We start from the raw sequence: 22472 nt of genomic DNA, 5'->3' as shown, positions 1-22472 counted from the left end.
AGCCTACACTAAACACCCAACCACCACTGATGTCACGAGGCACGTGACATCAGTCAATAAAAGGAGCCGAGCGCACGTGCTCGTGGCTCACTAACCCACTACCTAACTGGTGTCAGTGTTGCACTCATTTCTACCATGTGGGCCTAGAGCCCACGACGCGACAATGGCGACGAGGCGGAGCCGGTGCCCATGCGTGCACCAGCATTAACGTTGGGGGGAAAAGAAGGAGAATGCTTCCATGAGCAATCCCCCCGAGAGCGAGAGGCCCGCGAGGCGTGTGCCGTGCCCCGGGCCGAATCATAGAAAAGCGGACCGGACAGAGCCCACCTGCACCGGCCGCGATTGTGCCCCGGAGAAGAGTCCTGGCCGGGCGGAGCCCACTCGCCACGGCCGCAGGAGAAAATAGGCCCGTAGGCCGGAGGTGAGCCCAGGGACTGCGAATGGCCCCGGGGGTCGCGTATGCCAGGAGCGATCCCCCTATGACTGCACATAAGCGGAGCCCACCCGCATGGTCAGGCGCCCCGCCGGGCGTGAAGCAGCCGAAAATAAACTTTAATCAATGCAGCGCCAGCGGAGCCCACCCGCGGCCTGCATGAAGCGACCCCCGTATGGTGAACTGACGCGGTGCCCACCCGCACAGACATGGCAGCGAAAATGAACTTTAATCAATGCAGCGCCAGCGGAGCCCACCCGCGGCCTGCCTGCAGCGTCTGTTGTCCCCCCCCCCCGCGCCGCATGTGTAATTAAATCAAAAAACAATACCGGGTCTTGGCCCCTAACTCAGCAAGGCTGAGCCAAAAATTCACTATTAGAACACAAAAGCCAATGCTGAGAGAAACTTTTGACCAAAAAGGGGGGGGGGGATTTTGAAAAAAGCAAAACCACCTGCTTAATTTCTTTAGCAACGTATCAAGATTTATTTTCTTGCAATTATTTTTTACTTTGTATAATACACAATTTTTAGTGCAAGGAGAAGCCAACAGTTTTCATATATACAATACATATTACAATGAAAAAAAGGAAAACATAAGTATTTCAAGCATTCAGTCATACATGGCCGTCCAATCATACACAAACATTCATACACATACTAACATGATCAACAAACCAAGAGAAACAAATAAAACCACGTATTGGTCAAAAATAAATTGGAAAGAATCCCTTTGGATGATGCAGTTTTAAAGTCTTTTTTGTGTATTTACACCGGGACAAATCTTTCTCTCAAAGTAAGTGAAGGTGCTCAGTCCTTAACACAACAGATAAAGACCAAATACGGGGTAGAGTGGTCTACGCGTTTCGAACCCCGCTTGTTAGGGGGGTTCTCCTCAGGACCAAGTGGTTCTGCAAAAATAAAAACGGGTGCTTAGGGAGGGGTTCCACAAATAATTATGATGTGAGACTCAACAATCCAGTGCGTACAACAGCCTACCTCAGCCAATGGACCAACAAGTCATCAAAATTCGTAGATGGTGAGTCGAGAAGTTTGAAAGTAGAATGCTCACAGTAGCTGTAACCAAAGCAGAAGAAATACCCGTGCTGATCTTAGTTTCAAACACTCACAGTGATTCATTCGCTATATCCTAATGTCTAACAGAAGCGGGACTCTTACCTGCGCTTCGGCCGTGTAATTAAAAGGCGGCCGCGGCGAGGGTGAAAGCACTGAAAAGAGAAAAGTAAAGCGGAGTCTACCCGCTATTCCAAAGGCTGCGGCCCGTAATGTAGCACGACTCGCGGAGCCCACCCGCAGCCTGCTTCTAGCGTCCCCCGCCGCGCAAAGTGAGTGAAGCGCGGCGACGGGGTGAAGAGACTGCAAAGGAGGAGCTGCGGGACACCAAAACCGAAGCGGAGCTCACCCGCTGCAGACACTGCCTCGCCCGTCGGAACATGACCCCCAGCTCCCCTGCCCGCGCGGAGGGAATGAGGCTGCCGCGGGCAGGGAGCGAAAAGAACAAACTGAGCCCTCAGCGACCGGACATGGCCCCCAGCCCCCCCCCCCCCCCTCGCACCATAAGTACTGAAATGCCTGCAAGCGGCCAGCGCGAGTGAAGTGAACAGGAAGGTGGCGCGCGGCAGTGCTGGCTGCTGGAGGGTCCCATGCCACGTACGTTTTTGAATGTGCCCGGACCCCCGCAGGGGCAAAGAAGCTGTCCCTCCACACACGCACAGAAAGTGCATCACTGCGCACCTACATGAAAGGAAAGAGAGGGGACTTACCTCTGCCCAGCAGTGACTCCAGCTCCTCCCCTCCTGCCCTCTCCATGGCAACAGCAGGTCCTACAAGCTGCAAGAGGAACAGCAGGAAAGATAGTCCCCAAGAGGAGAAAGCCACTGCTGAAGAAAAGCCCAAGCTACACTGCCCTCTAGTGGACTTTGGTGAGCAGTGCACCAAAAGAAGCCACAAGAATAAATCAAGCACAAGTAAGCACAAGGGACAGCCTACAGGGAGAACAAGCCTACAGCGACGCGGACGGAGACCCATCACCCCTGCTGAAGTGACGCCTGTGGCCACAGGTGCTTGCCGCAACCGCAGCAGACAACCTCATGCTGGACGTCGAGGGAAAGTCCGAAACGTCTACCGCAAGCAGCAAGATCCAAAGGCAACCGATGGAAGAGCGCAAGTGTACCCCGGACGCGGACAGTACAGGACAGCGCCTAACAGAGAGGAAGCCACACCCGAAGCACCAGAAGACATGCGAGGCAAGTACCCAAGTGTGAAGAATAAAAGTGCGACACGCAAGTGGAAGAGCGACAACGCCAAAGAAACTAAAAGTGCAAGGAACAAAGCTACACTGAAGATGTATCACGACGGTACCAAGTGAAGCCAGAACTTGCCACTGCAATGCACACTGACGTGCAACGGAAGAGTAACACACAGTTACCCCGCAGCCAAAAGGAGGCAAAGCAACCAAGCACGGTCAATGCCCCAAGAAGCTAAAGAGCCTCACCGGAAGCGAGCACGAGAAGTGCATCCACTGGAGAAGGTCCATGGAGCGGTGAAGTAACCCTCCGGAACAAGCAGAGCACACGAAGAGCGCAGGCGAAACTGCGCCAACGAAAAAGCACTGCAGCAGAAGCAAATAGCGATCCCAACGATCGCGGATAGCGAGAAGACTCACGAAGAGGAAGCTGTCCACCCCATCTGGTAGCAAAGAAGATCGCCCAAGAGAAAAGGATGATCCGACAAGCCAGAGGGGCCCCCAAACAAAAGCTGATCACCCAAAATGGTCGCCACAGAAGAGAGAAGAAATTCTGCCAAGTCAGGATGAAGATGTCCTACCGTAAGACGTCCGTCAACTGAGAGATCAGGAGAATGTCCGAAAGAAGACCCGGAGAGAAGGACGCAACACTTACAAGAAAAGAAGTAATAGGAGGCAAGAGAGAAGATCGTAATGACCGGTCCAGTCACCGAAGAGTGGAGAGAAGACCGTGTCCTAATGACAGGACAAGACCAGACAGAAACAGGCGGAGTGCACGCTGCTTGACGAAGCCTAGTCAGCAAGACAAAGGAAGAAAGGTGACCGCACTGGGTTGCGAAAAGGAGAAGAGAGAATGAGTGGCACGATGCCATGAAGAAAAGAACTGAAGGAAGAAGTCATGTGGCACGACGCCATCAGGAACATCTGGAAAAGGTGAAGAGAGGTGTAACAAGTCCACACACCTACAAGAAGAAGAAAAGGTGACACACACCACAACACCGTGTACAGTGACCCACACGTCCAGGAGAACACCAAGAACAGAACAGCTACCCATTCACGAGATCCCGACGACCCGTGGACGGTAGGAGAGCACAGGCCGGACCATTGGCAACACCCACCTTTGGGATTGAACGGAAGTCTGGAAGCGGAGGGAGCTCAGATGGCCTGAATAAGGAGTACTGACCGATCCCCACCAGCCCGTGGAGATCCAAGGGGCAAAGGCCTCAGGGACACCAGTGGCAGAGGGTCCCGACACGAGAGATGGATCCATCGCCGTCTCACCTGCACGTCCCGGGGAGAAGAGGAACTTGTGCGCAAAGGAAGGAGTCAACAACTACCCTTCAGGTGGAGCTACGGACTTTGTGAGGTAGTACCCTCATCGTCTCCTCCATTCACACGCAGACTGTGGAGTTGGAGCAACGCTGTGGAATAATACCCGGCCTAGTGGAAACCTGACTCAAAGGGCCTCCGGTATATCTCGTGGCAGGAGAATACCCGCGAGAGGGGCATCCTAGTGAGAAGAATGTCCTTCAAACTCTACCCTTGCAATGTGAAGCCAAATTGCTGACAGTGAAGAAACCGACGGACCAGCAGAAGACAACGTCATCCTAGTCTAACATCTGGTCATCCTGTTTGACGTCATCCTCAAAAGCCAGATCTCAGTGGACTGACCAACACATGTCCACGGCGAAAGCGGAGAAGAGCACACCCACCGATAACCAGGACGTCAAGCCAAGAAGAAATAAAGTTTCAGCAGCAATTTCCATCACCGTCATCAAGCAAGCAGCTGAAGAGACTCGATGTAAATGTGTAATTATTGTACATTTGTGTATTTCCTCCCATAGGTTCGGACTCTTGCTTTTCCTTAATTTTTATTAAAGTTTGGGAGGAATGTAGTGTCCTAGCTGACACTGTTAAGGGTTAATATTGTAAAGCCTACACTAAACACCCACCCGTGACATCAGTCAATAAAAGTAGCGAGCGCACGTGCTCGTGGCTCACTAACCCACTACCTAACTGGTGTCAGTGTCGCACTCATTTCTACCATGTGGGACTAGAGCCCACGACGCGACACTGCTCTGTAATAATTTTCCCTCCAACATAGTCTAGGGGAAATAAGTCCCAAACCTTAGAGCCCCAAGTGGATCAAGCATGAAGTTGAGATACATATACCTATACTGTCCCAGTATAACTTTCTGTAAATAAAGAAGGGGTATTTTTAAACGTCTGAAAATCCATATCTGTAAAGTCCCAGGGTGATGGATATTTCAAAGAAACCTACTTTCAAAGCCGTGTTTAACCAAGAACTGCCACAAACTGTTGAAGTCTATCAAGGCATCATTCTTTCATGCAAACGCTGAAAGTGGCACGCGCCTGCTCTATGTGAAGGAACGGTGCTTGGGTCTGTTGTCAGCGTGGATCTCACCGCGAGAGTCCGAGTGGACCCACGGGGAGCCGTTCTGGTATGAAACATTCATCAAAACGTTGAACCTCATGTCTCCGTGTCCTTGGAGCGTGATGACCCCGAAGCCATCAAACGACATGAAACCGAGGATCTGAGTCTTACCTTCCTCTCGTCTCAGAGCGCAGCATAGGATGCAAAGCAGCAGAGCGAGGGCGGCATCAGCACAGCAACCGGTGCATAAGACCTTGGGTGACTTCCGGTATCCCGACGTACCAACAAACGAAGGACTACGGTCGTGGAAACGGGCGCCATCTTGGAATGGGGAATCTGTCAAATGCTCGTGTTCTGTGCACTCATCTACTGCTCATGAATGGAATCTGTAAAATACAATTTAGATCATTGAAAGGGTGGCGTGTATAAAAGATGCACGTTGGAGTGCTGACATGTTTTGATATAAATCCATATTGCGTAATGTGTATTAACTATAAGAGATATTCTTGTGAATTCTCCAGGCTAGGTTCAAAATCCAGACAGGGACAACCACATCCCAGACAGGGACAATTACATAGCAGTGCAGAGCAGACAAATGCGCACTCAGTAGCAAACGTATTGGTTTGTGTCCAGTCCACACCACCTCAGAACATCTTTAACATACAGAAGCCAGAGTTTGAATTAATTCTCCTGCAGCTTGTAAATGCCACTGTTCATTTGTTTCCAGGGACACACAGGCACTCATAGGCACACACAGGTACAAATCCCACAGGCACATAAAAACACACATGCGCACATAGAGACATACACAGGCACTCGAAGGTACATACATGCACACATGGCACATAGAGACACACAGGCATTCATAGGCACACACAGGTACAAATCCCACAGGCACATAAAAACATACATGCGCACATAGAGGCACACACAGGCACTCGAAGGTACATACATGCACACATGGCACATAGAGACACACAGGCATTCATAGGCACACACAGGTACAAATGCCACAGGCACATAAAAACACACATGCGCACATAGAGGCACACACAGGCACTCGAAGGCACATACATATATACAAAGGAGAGACCCAGGTGGGTGTCGTGTCTTCGTTACATCTGCACTCTGGAGCCACAACCCTCTGAATAGTTAATCTGAGCTCTGTCATACTTTCACCCTTTGACTGGCAAACTTAGTCTGTCATAAGTGTTTGGATTTTCTGCGGTGTAGGCTTCATTTCTGCATGTTCGTGGTTCCTTTTAGTTTTGTTTACTCTTGTAGGACAGCACTTCTGAGGCACGCGGATAAACTTAACTTCCTCAAGAAAAATAATCCCGCACCGCACTCCGCTATCCTCCCAATACGATTGCGCCTGACACCGGTAAACAAGCGGCTTACATCACATGTCACCGCCCACGGAAATGAAAAACAAGTCTTAGTAAAATAACCTCACCTAAAACATAGAAAGAACAAGCATTGAAAATGCGATAGGTCTCGCCTTTCATTAAGATAAAGCCATTTGCTTTGCTATACTGTTCCATTAGCAAAGCAGATGGCTTTAACTAAATCTAAGGCAAGACCTGTTGCATTTTCAATGCTTGTCTGTAAGTGGTGTGTATTTATTTTCTCTGGTATTCATCTGCCAACTGTACGAACAGCAGAGACTATTTACACTTATACATGTAGCTCTGCAAATAGCAAACAAGCTTCATTATTTACCAGCACTGTGCAACAGCAAATTAATGTAATTTTTTAATTTAATAATTTGAGTGATGATTGGTATGAGCGATGAGTGATGATTGGTATGAGCGATGAGTGATGATTGGTCTGAGCGATGAGTGATGATTGGTCTAAGCGATGAGGGAGGATTGGAATGAGCGATGAGTGATGATTGGTCTGAGTGATGAGTGATGATGAGAGATGATTGACATGAGCGCTGAGTGATGATTGGTTTGAGCGATAAGTGATGATTGGTCTGAGCGCTGAGTGATGATTGGTTTGAGCGATAAGTGATGATTGGTATGAGCAGCTTCTGCATGGAGCCTCCCACAACCACGACCTACTCCAGTAAGCCGTTTCTGACATCAAAAGGCAGCCCTGCACTCGTCCGTCCTGGGCCTTGGTGAAGAGGACAAAAGGTGTCCCTACATCCCCGAGCTTCCCAACTTACCTCTGCAGCTGTGGGTTTTGACCTGAGCCTGCAGCCTGTTTCTGATGTTGGTGTGCTTTGGGCCTCTGACGCTGCATTGGCACCCTGCACCCGGCCGCCCCTGTGCCGCTGGTTGTATAGTGTTGGTGTTGCTTGGGCCTCACCCTGTGCTTGCTTAAACCCCTGGAGACTATCCCCTCCCCCAAGCTGCTGCTACTCACCTTTAAGCAGCCTCTGACCGATTGCCCTCAAACCTCATTGATTTGTATGGGGCACCTGACCTTGAATTTTCACCCTGCGCCCGGCCGTTCCTCTGCTGCTGGTGATGCACAGTTGGTGCTGAGCTGAGTGTTGCCCAATACTGACCTTAGCTTCCAAAGACTGGTCTTGTAAGCCGATGTTATCCCTATGTATATTGAATACTTTCTTCCTCCCACAGGCTAACACTGCAAAGTCTGAAAATTGCACGGTGTCCATTTTTTTTACTGAAAAGCATTTCTATTGAAACACTTATTTACCCATGACACAGTTCTGTGGTTCTGCAAAATAAATATAACCAAGTACTAATATTATAAATTGGTCTCAGATTTATTCATTGACTGTGTGTCTCATTTATCGCCACTGTGTGTACAACAAATGCTTAACACTGCCCGCTGATAAGTCGAAATGCTCGCACACACTACCACAAAAGAGAGCATTAGTATTATCTACTTTAGCCTCTGGAAAGCCTCTGGGGATCCACTGGGCTCTCTGCACACTATACCTTACTTTTGTGTAGTATATAAAGAGCCAACTTCCTACAAGGCGCTTCGTGGCAGCAGCGTAGCCAGAGCTTGTGGCGCCCGGGGCTATCCCTCAGATTGCCGCCCCTGGGGAGAAGGGTGAGGGGGGTGGAGAGGTGCTGGGGAAAAAGGACCGAGAGACACATAGTATCGCCGCTAATAGTTACCTCGATCATGCAAGTTACATGCACATACATGACACGGTCCAAGGCTACACAGTTTAATACACCGGTGACCGGCAGTACAAAGAAGAACACACAGACTGCCACCCTGCAGGATTTCAGGAAGGGCCTAAAAACATGGTTATTCAATTACCGTCCCTCATCAGCAGCACCGCCCCCACCCCACAGTGCCTATAGACCCTCACAGGTGATAAGTAGCGCTATGCAAATCCTGTTTGTTTGATTGATTGACACCCGATTTCCACACATCGCTTGTGCGATATATTAGTTTTATCTGCTTTAATGATATATCTGCAACATTGTGAGTTCAGTGATGAAGCATTGATGGCAGCAACACAACTCTGAAAATTATTCGAGCACCACTGGGTGTTCCCAATCCTTGGTTATTTCTCTTGGTTATTACGTCTCTGAAAATGCTCTGACGTCATCCTGAACATTTCCTTGTAAATAGATTATTATTTGAAATCATTTCTCACATTTTTTTTGTAAAAAAAACTGTAGAGTACTTTGTCGTCTGCGTGTGGTATAAAATTTTAAATAAAGAAATTAAAATGTAGAAATTACCAGCATTCACAGGGTTCTATACTTTATGGAAGGTTCTCTGACACTCCACTGTACAACTGGCGGCCATGTCTACGTTTCTGTAGTTGCAGGGCAATGCCTGCAATGTTCAGCTCATGGTTTAGTCAAATCTGAACTAGGGAATGGTGGAGTGAAAAAGGTGGGAGTGGCGCACCCCCGCCCCCACCTTCCCGCCAGTCTTCTGCCGCGGTTGGCAGCCAGCTTGCTCAGGCCTAGTCCAAGAATACTCCCCTCTTACCACCATAGCTGCCAAGGTTTCAGAATGCTATATGTGACATTTTCATAATTTTAGTGTGATTATGAGTGCCATTTCCACAAATATGAGTGACACTTTATAGCAAGCAAATCAAGCAATGAATACAAGGAAAACATATAAATATTAGAAATTACACCCATTTAAGTACATCTGCTAATGTTTCAAATTGCTTATGTGTGAAATTTTTATAGATTCAGTGGATGTATGAGATACATTCAGTGAATAAATGTGTGACACTTAAAGTGATTCTTTCTTGCAACCAAAATGATGCAATGAAGTCCATGGAAACAGACAAAAATCGGAAATCACACTCATTTGTTCAACAAGAAAGTCAAACTCTGCAGCAGGTGCTTTTAAAGCTAATATTTAATTTGTAAAAAGTCAGCACCCTCCACCCCGACCTCAGCTCCAGGTGCGGCTGAATCACAAGTAAGAAAGGGATCTCTGTCCGACTGGCGTGCAGTAAATTGAACATCCTGCCACAGCCTGGGCCCACCGGACACGTCTCCTCCCCCAACCAGCAGTGTTTCCACGTAAGACCTGGCGGTACCCTGGGAACATCTACAAAAAACAGGTTTGGCGCTACTTTAAAGAGCTTTCTGATATAACAAAGAAAGCCTTCTTTAAAACAATAAATAAATATCTTTGGCTCGAATTCACGCTAAGATGAACTGCTCAAGAAGATATAGTGGGCAAATGACGCACAAAAGTTCTAGTACTTTAGCTGCATCAGAACTGACAAAGCCTGCTGAGGCTGCACCACCACTCTGCAGCAGCTTGGCCAATGCACGTCGGGCGGTGCACTCCCAAAAAACACTTAAACTATGCCACGGGCAGCAGGGCTGGCCCCCTAGAGATATGTGTGTGTCACGAGTCAGTGTCAGCCCTGGCTATTTCAAAGAGTTATTACATCGGATTGGTAAAAGAAAGATAACAGGCTCACCGGAATCTGAACTTTCTGCAGTACGTCACGCATGCACCTCACGTTTGCATTTGGCTCTGGCTGCGACGGTCTCGCGCACCTCGGCCCGGTGACGTCAGGCGTAGCTGTAGTCAGTGAGTGACTGACCTGCCTACGGGTGAGTTTGCTTTCACTTCAAACGTGGGCGCGCGCGCACTGGTGGCCGGTTGCGGCGGCCTTTATCATTTATTTGGGGACACTCACTGAGTGTCCCCAAATAAATGATAAAGGCCGCCGCAACCGGCCACCAGTGCGTGCGCGCGCCGCCCCGAATACAGTGCCGCCTGGGGCGGTCCGCCCCCCCTAGCAACGCCGGTGCTTGGTGGACATTGTCCCCGGTGTGTTTCCAGTGTTGGAAACTCTGAATAGTATGAGAGACAGAGGCGGCTGGTGACATTTGAAAGTGGTGGGCCGTAAACTAATTTGCATATTGCACCGCAGCGAGCGAGCCCGAACCACCTTGCATCCATCCATACATCATTCATGCATCCACCCATCCATCCACCCACCCACCCATCCAGCATCCATACATCATTCATTCATGCATCCACCCATCCATCGATCATGCATCCACCCATCATGCATGCATCCATGCATCCATCCATACATCATTCATGCATCCACCCATCCATCCACCCACCCACCCATCCTGCATCCATACATCATTCATTCATGCATCCACCCATCCATCGATCATGCATCCACCCATCATGCATGCATCCATGCATCCATCCATACATCATTCATGCATCCACCCATCCATCCACCCACCCACCCATCCTGCATCCATACATCATTCATTCATGCATCCATCCATCCATCCATCATGCATCCACCCATCATGCATGCATCCATGCATCCATCAATACATCATTCATGCATCCACCCATCCATCCACCCACCCACCCATCCTGCATCCATACATCATTCATTCATGCATCCACCCATCCATCCAGCATGCATCCACCCATCATGCATGCATCCATGCATCCATCCATACATCATTCATGCATCCACCCATCCATCCACCCACCCACCCATCCTGCATCCATACATCATTCATTCATGCATCCACCCATCCATCCATCATGCATCCACCCATCATGCATGCATCCATGCATCCATCCATACATCATTCATGCATCCACCCATCCATCCACCCACCCACCCATCCTGCATCAATACATCATTCATTCATGCATTCACCCATCCATCCATCATGCATCCACCCATCATGCATGCATCCATGCATCCATCCATACATCATTCATGCATCCACCCATCCATCCACCCACCCACCCATCCTGCATCCATACATCATTCATTCATGCATCCACCCATCCATCCATCATGCATCCACCCATCATGCATGCATCCATCCATACATCATTCATGCATCCACCCACCCACCCATCCTGCATCCATACATCATTCATTCATGCATCCACACATCCATCCATTATGCATCCACCCATCATGCATGCATCCATGCATCCATCCATACATCATTCATGCATCTGAGGAAATATAAATTTTATGGTCAAGTAATGTTCCCTAACGTGTACCCCACCGTCTCCATGTACCAGCTTAAAGTGCATGTAACTTCCCTCCTGTGCCAGCTATGAAGACGCAAATACATTTGCGTCCAACGTTAACATGTTCTCTTTCAGACCCACCCTGAATGGGTTGAATATCCCGTTTCTAAGTATGCTATGCCAACGTCTTTTTGTGGTGTACTTTACACGTTTTTGAGCTCTGGCGAAGTAGGCCCTGAATTCTGCCATCGAGCCTCTTTTTCCTGCTTTCTGACTCCGAAAGCCTCAGCCCAGGCTGTCTCTGTACCCGTGACCTCTGCCTTACTCCCTGTGCGGCTCACGGCGCTTAGCTCAGCCTGCTGCCTGCCAAGACTGTATTCAACCTTCGAATTATCTGTTCCGCTCCTCGAAAATGCATTCCTGCCTACTAGTTTAAGTAAACATCCCATCAGCTGCAGAGCAAAGGGCCCGGCCTCACTGTCTCCGTGCAAGTAATTCATAGCCTCTGTTACCATGGTAGGCCCATGCCCCTCGCATTCTCATGCAGACACTTAGGCGCTTATACACGCACTCACAGTCAGTATAGAATAGCTTCTGCCCCAGAGACCTTTTCCGTTTAGATAATATGGTTCCCAAACATCAGATATCAGATATGATAGAAGTACGAGTTGATCTGACATGCCAGACTTCTGTCTCTTTCCGCCAGTGTGAATGTCAAGTCCCCTGCACCCTCCAGTTTCACGTCAATCACACGTCATGCAGCTGCGCGCGCATCCAGGCCTCAGATTTCTGCTGACATTACAAGATTCTGCTTTGTGCCACCCACTTATGACACCTACCTGTGACGTTTCTAGCACACACCTCTATGTTCACGCCTAGTTCACGCCTTCTAATTACGTATCACTACCACGTGTGTGTGTTTTATCTTGTTTCTCTCAGCTGTTACGCCTACTGTATTGGTTTCTATAATGTGACTTAAGTATATAAGCTATGTATTGTCAATAAAATATTGCTCTATCCCTTCCTACACCCCAGTGGTGGTAGGAACATGATATCCGGTCTGACCATTCCTTTTTAAGGAATAAAACCCCTAAGAACTCTAACACCACGGACTCTGCCTCTTTCTTTCCGATTGAGTTATTATTGATTAAGTACTTACCTGCATAGAAATTAGGACGGTAAATCAAATATTTACCACATTATTCTGGCGCCCGAATAGGGACCCCTCCCCCACCCCACGCGCCGGTTGGTGCGTTGCAAACTCTGTCCCCTGCCATCAGTTAGACGGAACTACGCGTACTGGCAGGATTTCCTGTATCTCCCTCTGGCCCACGGAGGTGACGAAGACTGCGATCAGCACCCAGACGAGGCGGTGAGGAGTGCGGAGGATCCCGACCTGAGCCTAGCCGAAAGAAGCAAGGTCCGAGGTGTCAAGAGGCCCACCAGTTTCCGAAGTATCCACGTGTCGAGTCGAGTCCGGTCCAGTCCAGTCGAGTTTTCCGAGGCCTTCTGTTTCCGTGCTTCCCGGTGAGTACCATTGCTGGGACGTATCTAGACGGGTGCATTATTATGTATCCGGTAAAGACGGGTTTGGGTACACAAATTCGGTCTGCACTGTTTTAGACAGTGTATCTGTACTGTTTAGCAGTATATCAGTTATTCGAGTTCTTGCACTGTTCTTAGCAGTGTATCTGTGCTGTTTAGCAGTACATCCAGTATAGGGGGGGTAGTCATATATGTCTCAAATGTCTTTCATGTGATTAATGTCGTGGTATGAGTGACTGTTTTTAATGTGCATTATTTTGTTTTCGTGTAACTAGCTGTGTTCAGAGTTAAGTAGCAAGGATTGAGCATTCAGTACTAAGTAAACAAGTTGCCGTTTTTCAATAAGTTAAAGCAGATAGGAACTAGGAAAGGGATACTAGAGGAAGAAATTCCTATCCCCCCTAGGGACACTCCTGGAAATTTCATGTATCAGAAACATGGCTTAGATGCCATATTGTATCTAGATTTATGGGCCGATTATACTAAGCATCTAGACGAGAGACACAGATGGCCTGTTACCGGAACATGGGATGCCGAGTGCATCATGAAGGTAGAAGAAGCACTATGGAAAAAGAAAGCCAGACAATCTCAGAAAGACGCCATAGAATTTTGGCGAAAGGAATCACATAAACGTGCTGAAAAAGCACTCCGTAGAGAAGACAGACTTAGAGAAGCACCGGATAAAGTCCGAGAAAACGAATTAGTTACTGAAGGAATCCGAGTAAAATCAGAACAAGTAGACCGCGCACGAAACAATCTCGTAAATGGCATGTATCTTGTGGCCAAGGGTTCGCCTGAAGCCACTTCAGAAATACCGAAAAATCTGCCACCACCATTGGTCCCAACTAAAGTAACTCACAAGACTACTAAGGACATATTTCTGAATTCCTATCTAAACGATGTAGCACCCGCTTACACCAATCCACATGCCCACGTCCCGCCTACTGACGGTGACGGAGATGGCAACCCGCCTCCAGACCATATCCCGCCATTACCGCAACCAGGTTTCCCCGTTCGACAGCCCATCGTTCCTCCACCTTCACCACTTCCCGCACCTAAAATTAATATACCAAATCCGCTTCTACCTGATCCTACTAAAAGACAAGTTCAAGTACACATACAGACTCCACAGAGGGATAATGCCCAAGCCTCTGCCTCAGGAGGTGCGACCGGGGGTTACCAGACCCCGCCAGCAACACACAGATTACACCTTAGGGACATGCAGAACCACCTTACGCCCCAATCACCCCGTTTCGACAGACTCAAAGGACCGCTTTCAGTTTGCAGATATGATCCAGTACCCGGCAAAGACGATAGAATGTTGATAGCATCGCTACGCTTACGACAAGCTACAGATTACCTAATACTATTCTCAGGAATGAAAGAGCACCTAAATAGAATATATCACTTTGTCCAGACTGGGGAAGACCCTGAAAGTATTAAGGAGGCCATGGCACATCAGAAAGTTGACACTCAAGCATATATACTACGTTTTTTCATAAATTGTTTAATAAGAGAACGAGACAGGCCTGAGACAGAACAGGATGAACTAGAGGGACTCAACAAGTGGGGTCAAAATATATCTGAAGGAAAACATGATAAAGGGGGTTGCATAGCCAGTATGTACAGAAAAATAAGAAAAGCAGTGATAGAAATACACGAAAAAGAGAAAGAAAAAGCTTCCTCCGAGGAGGAGGAAGAACCTGAAGAACCAGAAAAGACTACTGATACGATAGCGTATGTAGGTAAGGGAACTTACCTTAGGAAAGGCATTCGTCCAGAAAGCAAGAGAGTTTTTCTCTCTGGCATATCAAAACCGAATTCTCCTGAACATCAGTTCCAAGAGACTGATAAAATGCTTCGAGAACGAATGGGGTACCATGTACTCAATTCTATGGATGAACAAGAACTAGCCCGGTCAGCAGTACTATGGGCTGACAATCTGAACATATACAATGATGACACAGTAGCGCAGACATTCCTGAACCTATCCCCAGACGAACAGAAATTAGCAGGTGTATACATGATTCAGCACCTCCTCACGTTATACAGAAACCAACATTCTGATCCAGGTCCCTTACACGATACATTAGAAGCACTACTCATGGATAGATGGAGAGGTCTAAGTACCAAGTTAATACAAATAATTCTAGAACAACGGCACAGATACAACACTTTCTTAAACTCCGAATATGTTCCCGCTCCGCCCCCAGAAAGAAAAATGTACCATATGGAGCGTCTGCATGGCATTGAAAGTCAGAACCCCTAACGAGAAGTACATCCAGTTATGGGTACCGATAATACCTTGAAACGTGTGTATGTACACACACCTCTGACCAAGTTAGAACTATTGGAAATGAAGAAACTAGTACCCTGTCATGATAAAGACCCTGCAGGTTTTCACAGAGAACTTAAAGACATGCTACTAATGGGAGATTACACATATGCAGATATCATGAAAATGTTAAAGGTACTGCTGCCCACCGGCATCTACGAGAAACTTAAGGAACGAGAATGGGAGGTGGGAGACAAAAAGATTGTATGGGCAGAAATAGAAGACGAGGAGAAACTTTGTACCCCAGGGCTAGGCCTTGGGGAGAAAACTAAAGCATTACCAGGTTTGATAGTACAGGTTCTGCCAAGATTACTGACAACTAGAAAGGAAGACTGGGACGCTATCTCAGCCTGTAAACAGAAACACGATGAAGATACTAGTGACTTCTATTCCAGATTCGAGAAATGTTTCCTTATTAATAGCGGCCTTAAACCAAGTAGCGAATCGTACCCGCACCTTTTTGTATCAAAGTTAGTCGAGAATTCCCTGGCAGCAGTTAAAACTCGTGTATACAAGGTTGAGAGTACATGGCAAGCAAATACGCCATCCCAGATGTTACAAATGTTACAATACCATCAGAACAGAATTAGAGAAGAACAGGATCATGAACAGAAACGTATGAAAGACACAAAAATGAAAATGTTAGTGGCCCAGTCGGTTCCAGCCGACGACCAGAGAAAGGGTACGACCCAGACCCAGAATTCAGCAGCTCCCGTTAAAGGGACATGCAACTACTGCAAGCAGCCAGGTCACTACGTACAGGAATGCCCAGTCTTGAAACATAATATATCAACAGGTAAAACTAAAGAAAGACCGCGTCCACCTAGACAAGACCAGGTCCAGCAACAGACTTCGCAGAATACACAGCCTACGCATGTTTCATCACATACAGCACAGACGGTAGCGGTAACACAGCCACAGCCCATTGCCGCGACTCAGCAAGTTTCACAACAGATGTACCAGTATGCCCAATCTGCTTACCCCGATTATCCACGATACACATGAAACAGCCTAGAGAGGGAGTTTGGCTTGCCTCTTATTGAGATTCCTGTAGATCAAGAGGGTCCTTATGTACACAGTCAAGTATTGGGAAAAGACATAAAGTTTTTAATTGACACAGGGGCAAGCCGCACAACAATCAGCCATGACGAAGTCCCAGGGGCACCCCTCTCAGGCTCACAGAATGTTTCCCTTGGTTTTTCAGGACAGCCTATTGTAAATGAGGTATCAGAACCAGTCCCCCTGGCTGTGGGTCCATTATCACGTGTTACAGACTTGTTACTTACAAAATCATGTCCAGAAAATCTGTTAGGTATCAAAACATTGAAGGCTCTAGGAGCAGTGATATGTTGTTCTCCGGAGGGAGTTAGACTCTTTTTGCGAGATTTCAAGGGTCACTATGTATTACGAGAGTTTGATGTCAGATTGAAAAATGTACCGGATCACCTGTGGGCACAAGGCCCAACCGATGTAGGCTGCATGCACATTACACCATACCGTGTTACACTGAAACCAGGTGTTGTTTTACCACGAATCAGACAATACAAGTTACCACCCGATGCTGTAGTGGCTTTACTGGAAATCATTGAAGAGCTCATTGCCCAAGGAGTGGTCGTAGAGACCGACTCCAATATCTGTAATTCCCCTATCATTCCGATTCTTAAACGTACTGATCCCAATGCACCGCCAGTATATCGGCTGGTGATTGATTTACGAGAACTGAATAAATGCATTGTACCACAGTACCCTGTGGTTCCCGACATCTCATCCCTATTGACTGCTATTGATTCTGAAGCAACGTTCTTTACTGTAATTGACCTCAAGAACGCCTTCTTCAGTGTGCCTATTGACCCAGAGAGCCAATACCTCTTCGGATTCAGTTTAAATGGACGAAGTTTCAAATTTTCACGCGCACCTCAAGGATTCACAGAAAGCCCCAGCATCTATAGTCAAGCACTGAAAAGACAACTTGATTGTATTCAAATGCCAGTTAACACCGCTTTACTGCAATACGTCGATGATCTGCTGATCACCGCACGAAGTGAGCCCGAATGTGAACAAGCATCAATGACAGTTTTACATTTTCTGGCCGACAAGGGACACAAGGTGTCTCCTTCGAAGCTACAATTCTGTGTTCAGCAAGTTGTGTACTTGGGTCACTTGCTGTCCAAAGTGGGGAGACAGCTCACTCCTGATCGCATCCAGTTAATTGTAAATATGCCGCAACCCCAGACACAAAAGGAAGTGCGGGCCTTTATAGGCCTCACCTCGTACTGCAGACAATGGATCCCTCAGTATGCATTTCTAGCTAAACCACTTATTCAGTTGACAACACAGGAGGCAGCGACTTCGACTGTCCTTCCTTGGACTCAGGAACATACACAAGCCTTTGAAGAATTAAAGAAAGCTTTATGCCAAGCACCAGTTTTAGCGACACCATGTTACAGCAAACCTTTTACACTTTTTGTTACAGAACGTGATGGTACAGCGTTGTCTGTCCTCACTCAAGACCAAGCAGGTTCACATAAGCCTTGCGCTTATTTTTCAAGTACATTGGATTCAGTAGCCCAGGCACTCCCTGCGTGCTTAAAGTCAGTAGCAGCAACAGCACTAGCAATCAGACAGAGCGACTCAATTGTTTTAGGACATCAATTAACAGTACAAGTTCCACATTCTGTAGAGGTTCTTTTAAACAGAACTCAGACTCAACACTTGACTATAGCACGACTGACAGGTTATGAATTAACGCTATTCCAGCCACACATAGAAATCAGACGCTGCAGCATTCTAAACCCCGCAACATTGTTACCTTCAATTATGACAGATCCAGCTCCGCATGATTGTATAGAGACCATTAATGCAGTAACAAAGCCCCGACGAGACTTAACCGATGTCCAATTGACAAATCCAGACCTGACACTTTATGTGGATGGTTCATGTATGAGAACAAGTACAGGAGAATTAGTGGCCGCATATGCAGTGACCACTGAAACTGAAGTTAAAGAAACATATCGTATTGACACGCTGTCCGCTCAAGCGGCAGAGCTTATTGCTCTGACCCGAGCCTGTATACTAGCCAAGAACAGAAATGTTAACATATACACTGATTCCCGTTATGCGTTCGGAGTCGTACACGACTTCGGAATGTTATGGCAAGAACGAGGTTTCTTGACCTCTCACGGTGCCAAGATCCAACACGGTCCCCTCATTCAAGCACTGTTAGAAGCAATACATCTGCCTTCAGGCATATCCGTCATGAAGTGTAAAGCACATACTAAAGTTACAGATTCTGTTTCCCAGGGTAACGACCTGGCAGACCAGACAGCAAAACATACAGCATTGACTCACACTCAGACAACTGACGTGACAAAAACAATAGTACCGACACATTGTATGACAGTCAGGGATCCCACACTAGATGTAATCGATATTCAGACACATGCTACTACAGATGAAATAAAGAAATGGACTGAACTAGGAGGGATCCAGACAGATCAAGGTTGGATGACGAAGGGAAAATCTACATGGTTTCTCCCCGATTCTATGGTTCAAGTCATAATAAATACAGCACATAGTCCAGCACATCTAGGAGAGAAAGCGATGTTAGACAGTTTACAGATACTCTGGTATAACAAACACTTACGAGCAGCAGCAAAACAGAAAGTGCGTACTTGCATGATCTGTTGTCAGTTCAATCCAGGTAAAAGCGTCCCTGTAGAGCAAGGTGGATTTCATCCTCCCGATCACCCTTTTGAAGTCCTCCAGATGGATTATATCCAGATGGATCGTTGTCGAGGATTCAAATATGTCCTCGTAATTGTTTGTGCACTTTCCCGTTGGACCGAAGCATATCCAGTCCCAGATTACACTGCTCCGACCACTGCCAGGCAGCTGGTTCGAGAATTCTTCCCACGATACGGCTTGCCTCGTGTCGTGTACTCAGATAACGGACAGCCATTCTCATCCGAACTCATGAAACAGGTTTCCTTGCTGCTAGGATATCAGTGGAGATTCCATTGTGTCCGACATCCCGAAGCCGCTGGGCTTGTAGAAAGGCATAACCAGACACTAAAGACCCGCCTTGCTAAAGTTTGTAAAGAGAAAGGGGTCGACTGGATAGTCGCCCTGCCAGTTGCATTGTTCTATATGAGAATGGTCGCCCATTCGAGATCAGGACTATCCCCGTATGAAGTGGTCTTTGGCAGACCACCGAACATGTGGGGGACGCCCATACCTAAGAAAATTACCGATGTTGATTGTAATATGCTGACAGATTACCTTGCCTCCTTGATGTCTGCACTCCAATCATGTCGTTCACAGGTTGCCGCAGCCTTCCCTGACAACACTGACGTAAAGCCGCATGATGTCCGTCCCGGTGACACGGTCCTAATTAGGAACTTCGACAGGAAAAGTCCGCTGGAGCCCCGCTGGAAAGAGCCGAAGACCGTCCTTCTTACAACACGGACCGCTATCAAAGTGGAAGGCCGAAAGGGGTGGATCCATACGAGTCATATAAAAAAATGTAACGAACTGATGCCAGAAACAGACTCGTCCACCCCCTCCAAAGACTGCATCGAACCTAGTGACTTTAAAGTTCCGAAACAAGAGAAAACTCCCCAAGAGGAGTACCGCATGAAACTTCGATCTAGCAAGTCAGACAGTTTAATTGTTTAAGTCCTCCCCTAGGTGAATCGGTTAAATAGTTTCTGACATGTATCCCCTAGATCGAGATAGAGAGAGAGAGAGACAACTCAAGAAACGTACATATTGCAAATCACTCCGTAGTCACTGTATAGTGACATTATTGGTTATGTTTTTTCTAAGTTTTCTGATTATTGTTGCTAGTATATTGCTTCCCATATACTACCCTATCTTCAAGCGTGAACAATCTGCTTTCAATGTTTCTGCTGAACATTCTTTTAGTGAATTACCTCCCCACGAACTTTCTTACAGACTCGCGCTGCCCAACAACACATTCATTAGTATGTTACACCACTCCCATCAGACTAACAATGCTACAAACTGTTGGATATGTGGCCGACTCCCTCCCTACCAGAAATACAAGGGAGTTCTGCCCCTCTTTCCGTACCCGTTCACTCACAAGGGCTCCTGTGGTGCATGGTTTAGAATAATTAATTCCGTAGATCCTGATGTCGCTGTTTTTAAAGGGAGCTGGGTTTGGGGAAACTTGAACTTAGTTCTGCTTAATGCCTGTTACCCTGACAAGAAGGGACTTCCCATTAGAATAGGAACTGATCTAGAAAATGAAGTATATGGATTAGGTAATTATACAATTAACCTTATGATTCTTACTGTTGAATCCGAAGCTGCACCAGTTCTCCCTGCTATGTCAGTATTACCAGTCACTGGTGATTTATGTGTCAGTAAGAAGGGTTCAGTACACTTAGGTCATAGCAAATGTACTACTGTGGTCGAATTCAGTGACCAAGGCAAATCTTCCTTTAGAGCTACTCGTCATTCCTACTTTGTTTGTGGTCATACCGCATACATACGTTTGCCTCCAGATTGGGATGGTACCTGTTATATTGCATTCCTTCTGCCACCTGTTTTTCTAGCTCCTCCTGATTATCACAGAAATACAAATCTAGTAAAGAATAGACTCCGAAGAGATCTCCCGATTGTCGACTACACTGAAACGGCATGGGAGCAATACACAGATTTCAATAAAGGATTCTTTTTCTTCACAGGCCCCGTCCAAAATAGTAAACTAATACGCAGATTAACTAGAACACTTGAAGCAGTAGTGAATGAAACTGCCTCCGCCCTAGGTAACTTAACAGAGGAGCAGTCCGCCATGCGGGTTGTTGTTCTTCAGAATCGTCTTGTTATTGACGTCATCTTGGCAGATAGAGGCGGAGCTTGTAAGGTCATCGGGTCAAGTTGCTGTGTTTTCATTCCAGAAAACGCGCCAACGGTATACCAAGCTATTACACGTCTTCATAAAATTGCAAATCAGATACATCAGAATCCAGGCACCTGGACTTGGTCCGGTTGGTTCTGGACAACGTTAACCGCTTGGGGATGGAAGATCCTATCCTTCCTAGGCATTGCCCTTGCCATAGTATTCAGTTGCTGCCTGTGCCTACAGTGTGGGCCAGCGATTTGTGGACTGTGTGCCACATCGTGCATTGAACATTCCAGTTTTCTCTCAAAACGTGAAAGGAAGAAAGAAGAACAAATGATGTTACAAGAACAGACTGATCGATTCATGAGGATCGATATATCATGAAGGGTCCGTAGGGAACAAGGAGGGAATGAGGAAATATAAATTTTATGGTCAAGTAATGTTCCCTAACGTGTACCCCACCGTCTCCATGTACCAGCTTAAAGTGCATGTAACTTCCCTCCTGTGCCAGCTATGAAGACGCAAATACATTTGCGTCCAACGTTAACATGTTCTCTTTCAGACCCACCCTGAATGGGTTGAATATCCCGTTTCTAAGTATGCTATGCCAACGTCTTTTTGTGGTGTACTTTACACGTTTTTGAGCTCTGGCGAAGTAGGCCCTGAATTCTGCCATCGAGCCTCTTTTTCCTGCTTTCTGACTCCGAAAGCCTCAGCCCAGGCTGTCTCTGTACCCGTGACCTCTGCCTTACTCCCTGTGCGGCTCACGGCGCTTAGCTCAGCCTGCTGCCTGCCAAGACTGTATTCAACCTTCGAATTATCTGTTCCGCTCCTCGAAAATGCATTCCTGCCTACTAGTTTAAGTAAACATCCCATCAGCTGCAGAGCAAAGGGCCCGGCCTCACTGTCTCCGTGCAAGTAATTCATAGCCTCTGTTACCATGGTAGGCCCATGCCCCTCGCATTCTCATGCAGACACTTAGGCGCTTATACACGCACTCACAGTCAGTATAGAATAGCTTCTGCCCCAGAGACCTTTTCCGTTTAGATAATATGGTTCCCAAACATCAGATATCAGATATGATAGAAGTACGAGTTGATCTGACATGCCAGACTTCTGTCTCTTTCCGCCAGTGTAAATGTCAAGTCCCCTGCACCCTCCAGTTTCACGTCAATCACACGTCAT

General features: G+C 47.2%; 1 protein-coding gene across 3 annotated transcripts in view; it reads right to left on the bottom strand.

Moving 5' to 3' along the window:
- LOC147737874 (uncharacterized) overlaps nucleotides 1-22472 on the bottom strand; it is a 180076-nt gene that overhangs the window by 125723 nt on the left and 31881 nt on the right. For all 3 annotated transcript variants that reach the window (XR_015303635.1, XM_086948032.1, XM_086948047.1), the window contains exon 2: nucleotides 5263-5477. The gene's annotated coding sequence lies outside the window, so the exon portion shown is untranslated. The remainder of the gene's footprint in view (nucleotides 1-5262; nucleotides 5478-22472) is intronic.

The sequence above is a fragment of the Lissotriton vulgaris genome, chromosome 1_1 (assembly GCF_964263255.1).
Source record: "Lissotriton vulgaris chromosome 1_1, aLisVul1.2, whole genome shotgun sequence".
NCBI classification, from domain to species: Eukaryota; Metazoa; Chordata; class Amphibia; order Caudata; family Salamandridae; genus Lissotriton; species Lissotriton vulgaris.
This window is presented reverse-complemented; position numbering and strand designations above follow the sequence as displayed.